Source organism: Saccopteryx leptura, chromosome 5 (genome assembly GCF_036850995.1).
Source record: "Saccopteryx leptura isolate mSacLep1 chromosome 5, mSacLep1_pri_phased_curated, whole genome shotgun sequence".
NCBI classification, from domain to species: domain Eukaryota; kingdom Metazoa; phylum Chordata; class Mammalia; order Chiroptera; family Emballonuridae; genus Saccopteryx; species Saccopteryx leptura.
This window is the reverse complement of record NC_089507.1, coordinates 105,341,696-105,349,037: the sequence shown is the minus strand read 5'-3', so window position 1 is coordinate 105,349,037 and position 7,342 is coordinate 105,341,696.

Genomic DNA, 7,342 nt, shown 5'->3' with positions numbered 1-7,342 from the left:
AACCTCGAGGTTTTGAACCTTGGTCCTCAGCATCCCAGGCAGATGTTCTATATGCTGTGCTACTCCCAGGTCAGGAGAATTGCTTGATTTTTTGGTGTTGAGTTGTAAGAGTTCTTTACAAATTTTAGATATTAAACTCTATCAGATATATCATTGTCAAATATGGTTTTCCATCAGTGGATTTTCTTTTTATTTTGTTGATGTTTTCCTTTGCTATGCTTAAACTTTTTAGTTTGACTAGTCCCATTAAAAAAGTAGTTTTTCTGAAATGAGAAGCCCGACAGGGATCCACCTGGCAAGCCCACTAGGAGGCAATGCTCCACCCACCTGTCAATGCTCTGCCCATCTGGGGCATTGCTCCGTGGCAATCGGAGCCATTGTTGTGCCTTAGGCAGAGGCCATGGAGCCATCCTCAGTGCCCAGGGCCAACTTTGCTCCAATGTAGCCTTGGCTGTGGGAGGTAAAGAGAGAGAGAGAAAGGAGAGGGGGTAGGGTGAAGAAGCAGATGGGTGCTTCTCCTGTGTGCCCTGGCTGGGAATCAAACCCAGGACTTCCACATGCTGGGCCAATGCTCTACCACTGAGCCAACTGGCCAGGGCTTAAATTTTTTCTTTTGTTTCACTTCCCCCCAAGTGACTATGAGAAAAAAACATTACTGAGAGAAATGTCTGAGATTTTACTGTTATGTTTTCTTCTAGGAATTTTATAGTTTCAAATTTTATATTTAATTTAATGATTCATTTTGAGTTTATTCTTGTACAAAGTATAAGAAGGTTGTCTAGTTTTATTTTTTTCATGTATCTGTCCAATTTACCCAACACCTATTATATATATTATCCAATTATATGAGCTTGTCTTCTTTGTCAAATATTAATTGATCATATAGGTGTGAGTTTATTTCTGGGCTCTATTCTGTTCCATTGATCTCTATGTCTGTTTTTATACTGTACCATGCTATTTTGATTACTATAGCTTTGTAATGTAGTTTTTACAAGGTAGTGTGAAACCTTTATCCTTGTTCTTTTTTCTCAAGATAACTGTGGCTGTTTGGGGTCTTTTGTGGTTCCATGTAAATATTAGTATTATTTGTTCTGCTTCTGTAAAATATGCCATTGGTATCTTGATAAGAATTGTGTTGAGCCTGACCAGGTGGTGGCGCAGTGGATAGAGCATTGGACTGTGATGCAGAGGACCCAGGTTCGAGACCCCGAGGTCGCCAGCTTGAGCGTGGGCTCATCTAGTTTGAGCAAAAGCTCATCAGCTTGGACCCAAGGTCGCTGGCTCAAGCAAGGGGTTACTCGGTCTGCTGAAGGCCCGCAGTCAAGGCACATATGAGAAAGCAATCAATGAACAACTAAGGTCTTGCAATGAAAAACTGATGATTGATGTTTCTCATCTCTCTCCATTCCTGCTGTCTGTCTCTATCTATCCCTCTCTCTGACTCTCTCTCTGTCCCTGTACAAAAAAAAAAAAAAAAAGAATTGTGTTGAATTTATAGATTGCTTTGGATATTATGAACATTCTAATTATGTTAATTCTTCCTATCCATGAGCATGTTATATGTTTCCATTTATTTGTATCTTCTTTAATTTTGTTCTTCCATGTCTTATAATTTTCTAAGTACTGGTATTTTACTTGCTTAGTTAAATTTCTTCCTAGGTATTTTGTAGGCTTTTCGATGCAATTGTATATGGGATTAATTTTTTTAGTTTTCCTGCCTGATAGTTTATTATTGGAATATAAAATTTCAACCAATTTCTGGATATTTAATTTGTATCCTGCTATTTTACTGAGTTCATTTATCAGTTGTAGTAGGTTTTTGGTAGACTCTTTAGTGTTCTGTTTATATAGTATCATGTTATCTGCAAATAATGATAGTTTTACTTGTTCTTTCCAGTTTGGATGCTTTTATTTCTTCTTGTCTGATTGTTATGTCTAAGACTTCCAGTACTGTGTTGAATAGAGTTTTCCAAAGATGAAATTCTAATGAGATTTTTTTATTTTTCTATCTTATACTATTTAGTATGTTAGAGAATCAATTCCTCATTTTAGAAATGAAGTTATAAAAAACAAAGATGTAGGAACATGAAAATATATATTTGAATGTTGTAATAACAATTTGACCTCTTATAGACAAAAGCAGATTATATGATTATACTTTTGGGTAGGGCATGAATGCCCATGTTTTTGCTGTTTTCTGATATTGCTGATGAAAGAAGAGTTAATTTTATTCTTTTCAGTAATTAATTTTTATTTTAAATCTTGAATTGGCTTCAAAACAGGTTACAACATTCCTTTTAAATTGAAAGTTTATTTTCTAGAAGTAGAATTAAGCAGTCGTTTTTGATATAAGAATTAGGATGATAGTTCTAACAATTTTGGTTTTCAATTGACATTGTTGTAGTTTATATGTTGTAGGATTATACTCATTTTTAAACTATTACTTTGATTTAAATATGTCAATGATATTAAACCATGTTATATCTAAGAATAGCTATGAGACAAGTAGGTTTCATTCATTTAAATATACCTCTCTAATGGAGTATTTTACCTAAGTATTTTGTCTTTAGAGTCTGAACATAGAAGTATGGAAATCAATAACAAAAGCAAAACCACAGCGTATCATGACTCTGCTCATGCTATTATTGCTTATAACACTAAAGATGCAATGCCTTGCAACAAAACTATCATCATGCCTTGAGGGCCAACATTTGGACATGAATCTTGTAGTTTTTCTTTGCTTTCAAATAGTGCTTCCCAGGAGCTTATGTATAAAAGTGCTAATAAGTCAGTTACAGAAAATTCAGATACTTTCTAAGTTTGTCGATACTTCCTGATCCATCTTGAAATTAGATATACTTGTGAAATATTTCTGCTAATAAAAAATACCCTTAATATTTCAGATACTATGCATTTACATTATGAAATTTAATTCTGGAATGACAGCAAAGTATAATTCTTAATTATGTAATTGCACCCCCCCACACACACACAAAAGAAACTATGTACTGGTTTAGTAGTTTTTCTAAGATTTCTTATTGAGTACAAACTTTATTCTCATGTATTTATAATTACATTTTAAACATTTTGTGCAATGGAGGATAAAACAGTCTTAGAGCAGGATTATCTACCTGTTATTTATAAAATACATTTTGCTTTATAAAGAATTTTTCTTATTGTATAAATTGTTTGTTTTGTCATCAGTCACCTGATGACCATCTCTACTAAATGTCTTTGGCTTGTCAGCATCATGGTATTAAGTAAAGTGAGAGAGCTAAATGATAATTCTGGTTATTAGCATAAGTGTTTCAAAACTGTGTCTTAATTTTTTCTTTGTTTTTCAATGGTCTTGGTGTCTCTGTGGCCTAAGAATGGCAGATGAAATGAGACCAGGGCACAGCTGCTTGCAAAATGGATGTTAGTATGGGAAGAAGGGTGATAGAGCAGCTTATACTTAGAACTGACCATATTACAACAGGTTGGCTGTAAAGAACGGCTTTAGTTCAAATTGTGTTTGTTGGTTTTAATAATGCAACTAAAATAGCAAAGTGGATGGTTACCACATTTGGAATGAGCGAAAGGGTATTGGCTAATTTTAATCTTTCTCATGTCTCAAATGATATGTGCCATGTGTCTCTGTGAAAGAGGGCTCTCATTGTAAATCCTTAACATTTACTTGCCCCTTTCTCCAAGTGGATTTGTCCCAGCTTATTCTAACTGAACCTTATTTTCTGGATAATAAAATGTAGCATCCTGTTTTCATTCTAGCTGCTCGGACAGTAACAGTTATCACTTTATGAGTTAAGCAAGAGATAAGAAAGATTCGCCAGCCATTTCTATTCGTATGACATAAAAGACCTACTTGCTGACATTGCCATACTTTACCCTTTTCACATATTCCCCTTTCTTGTTATCAAAAATACGCTCTCTTTGCTTTAATACATTTCTGAAAACTTAAAACACAGAATGGCAAAAAAATGGGGTCTTTTCCCTCTAAAATGATAGATGGGGAATGCAGAAAGTACTCTTTCCACTAGATGGCAAGTTTTGTTGTTATTAAGGGGAAATATCGCTAATTAACAGCATTTTAAGTTCAGATCTAATAATAATTGCATTATGTTTATATGATCTATGCTTCTTGGTGTTGATAAATTTTTATATTTTCCATCCAGTTTTATAAGAGCAAAAATATGATTAAACACTCAAATATTGGCAAAAATACTATACAGAATAATGTGACACTGCCAGAAATGAACTGATAGCATTGCCATTATTCATGACCTAACACATTTAATTCAAACTCACCTCTGGAGAGACTGTGGAAGGATTTATGTGACAAACTTTAGGTGGGTTGTAAAGAAAAGTGCATGAATATCAAGTATCCACTATAATAATAATGTTGCAGTTGTCACACATTGACAAGTGAGTATATTAACAAGTGAAAAATTGGAAAAGTAGACTTTTTCTGGCCATTCCAGACTGAAAAAATTGGTGAAGTCAAGAGGCAAAAGAAGCAAACTTCCATTCTTTTAACATATATTCTTTTTTTATTAATTGTAATTTATTGTGTTTACATGGATTCAAGTGTCACTTTCTATATTCACAGGCCTTATTGAAAAAGCAGATAAGTAAAAAGCATACTTTAAAAATTTAAGGTAATATTTTTAATGATAGATTTTGATGTTAAAATAGAATATTTGAAAAGTACAAAAAAATTATCTGTGGGAACCAAGCTTTTAATGCTTTTATCTATCCTGGCTGGATAGTTCAGTTGGTTATAACATTGTTCCAATACACCAAGGCTGTGGTTTGGATTCCCTGTCAGGGGATATATATGAATCAACCAATGAATGCATAAATAAGTGGAAAAACAAATCAGTGTTTCTATCCTTCCCTCCCCTCTCTAAAATTAATAAGTAAAAGTAAAAACAAATGCTTTTATCTTTTATAAACAAATGAATAGATTTCCCCTTTTTCCAGTATGTAAAAAATTTTATTCTCACTTATAGTTTTTGCTTCTCTTAAGTTTTTTGCCTCTTACATTTCTGCTTTTCTATTTTAGGACTCATATGAACAATCAAAACATATCTTGAATCCTTACCAGCTGGTGGCACAGTGGATGGAGCATTGACCTGGGACACTGAAGACCCAGGTTTGAAAGCCCAAGGTTGCCAGCTTGAGCAGATCATAGATCATAGATCTGACCCTATGGTCATTGGCTTGAGCCCAAAGGTTGCTGGCTCAAACCCCAAGGTTGCTGGCTTGAGCAAGGAGTCATTGACTTGGCTGCCTTCCCCCCCACACACACACGTCTAAGCACATATGAGAAAGTAATCAATGAACAACTAAGGTGCCACAATTATGAATGGCACCTTATCTCTCTTCCTTTCTGTCTTTCTGTCTCTCTCCCTCTCTCTCAAAAAAAAGTTTATGAGTAATAACAACATTGGATAACAGAACTTTGTGTCTTTTTGTGTGTATTGCTATACTACCATCAGTTATATTAGATATACTATTAGATAAAAGCCAGGTAGTTGAAATTTTTTTAACTCAATTTGAAATCTATACTAGGTTCTTAAGAAAATCTCTTAAATGACTTAAAGTTATCATGTTCTGTTTCAGAAGAACAAGACAGGGCATCATGTATAATTATGTATAACCAAGTAATTCAATTCTCCATTGTAGAAATGTCAGAATGTTTTACATCAAAGTAGGTATTTCTGAGTTTCCAGGGAAACTGATATAAAATTTTGTGAAATAAAGAAATTAAAAGTAATTTTCAAAGAGCTTGTACTTTATAGTCGATGTTTCCACTTTGTATCTTAAGAAATTTAATAAGGAAATTTGAAAATTGATGTTTCTCATAGCACTTTATTGAATGCCCCACAAAAAGTAAAAACAAATTGAAATAAAATTTTTATTAAACATAAAAAGGTAAATTATATACTCATGTACTCTATTTTTTTCAATGTTCCTCATTCAACACTCCTTATTATAGTCCTATGCTTAATCTTTGTTACTTGACTGGCCCTATTACCAGCTTCTTCTAAAGTTCCTTTGTCTCTAGAGCACTCTGGGCTTCAATTTGAAGTCACCAGAAAAAACTCTTTAAAAATATCAAAATTTGTTAACCTGGTAGAGTCATGCTATATTGTGGCTTCTACTTTTATTCTTATCCATCATAATGATTCATAGCCATAAGATGGAGAGGTGAATGTTGCTTTCAAGTTGTATTCAATAATTTCAAATGGAAATAATAAATATTGGAGTAAGCTAACATAAGCCCATTCTATGGAAAAATTATAAAGAATAAACTGCATTCCAAAGAGATTTTTGAACACCACAGGAACTGAATTTGGCACATCTATCTCCTCCATGTCAGCCTCTTCTGTTCAGTAGCTCTTACACAGTCATTTCAGATCTCAAAGTCTCGGTTTTTTCATCAGCAATTTAGCAATACAGGGAAAATAGACATAGGCCTTATTAGTAGGGTCCAATGAGATACACATAAAAATGTGTTGTAAATCTTAAAAAATTATATAAAGGTCCTATTTTTGTCTCTTCAAACACTACCCATATACTAACTGGTTTATAAAATCACTCAGGCAGAGGTTTACCTTACAGCACCAAGCAGAGCAGAAGTTTTAACAAGTACTTACTTGCTTTGTGTTTAAAGGTACAATTAATTAATTCACATGATTTGTTCATTTTTTTCACAGTATTTGAATATTCTGAAAAGGGAGTAATTTTCAGTTACAAAGCCACCTGGGTAAATCCATAGGCTTAATTATTCTAACTCTTAAAGAAATCAGAAGCTCAACTGAAGTTTAAATATAATAAGAGCCATAAAGCATTTTCTCTATGAAATAAAAAAATAATCTCTGGCATTTAAATGAAATAACTGGATCAATGGGGCTTTGATATTTTTATGAAAGAATGTTTTCTACTTCAAAGAACATGGTCTTTATTAGCTACATTGTTATTCAGAATTATTCTAAACCAGCTTCTCTCTTCACCCTGTCTCCTCCTCCCCTTCCCCTCACCACACACCTCCCTTTTAGCTGTCTGGTCTAAAACAGAGGTAGTCAACTTTTTTATACCTACCGCCCACTTTTGTATCTCTGTTAGTAGTAAAATTTTCTAACTGCCCACCGGTTCCACAGTAATGGTGATTTATAAAGTAGGGAAGTAACTTTACTTTATAAAATTTATAAAGCAGAGTTACAGCAAGTTAAGGCATATAATAATAATTACTTACCAAGTACTTTATGTTGATTTTCACTGGTTGGCAGAATAAATCTTTATAAAACAACTTACTATAGTTAAATCTATCTTTTTATTT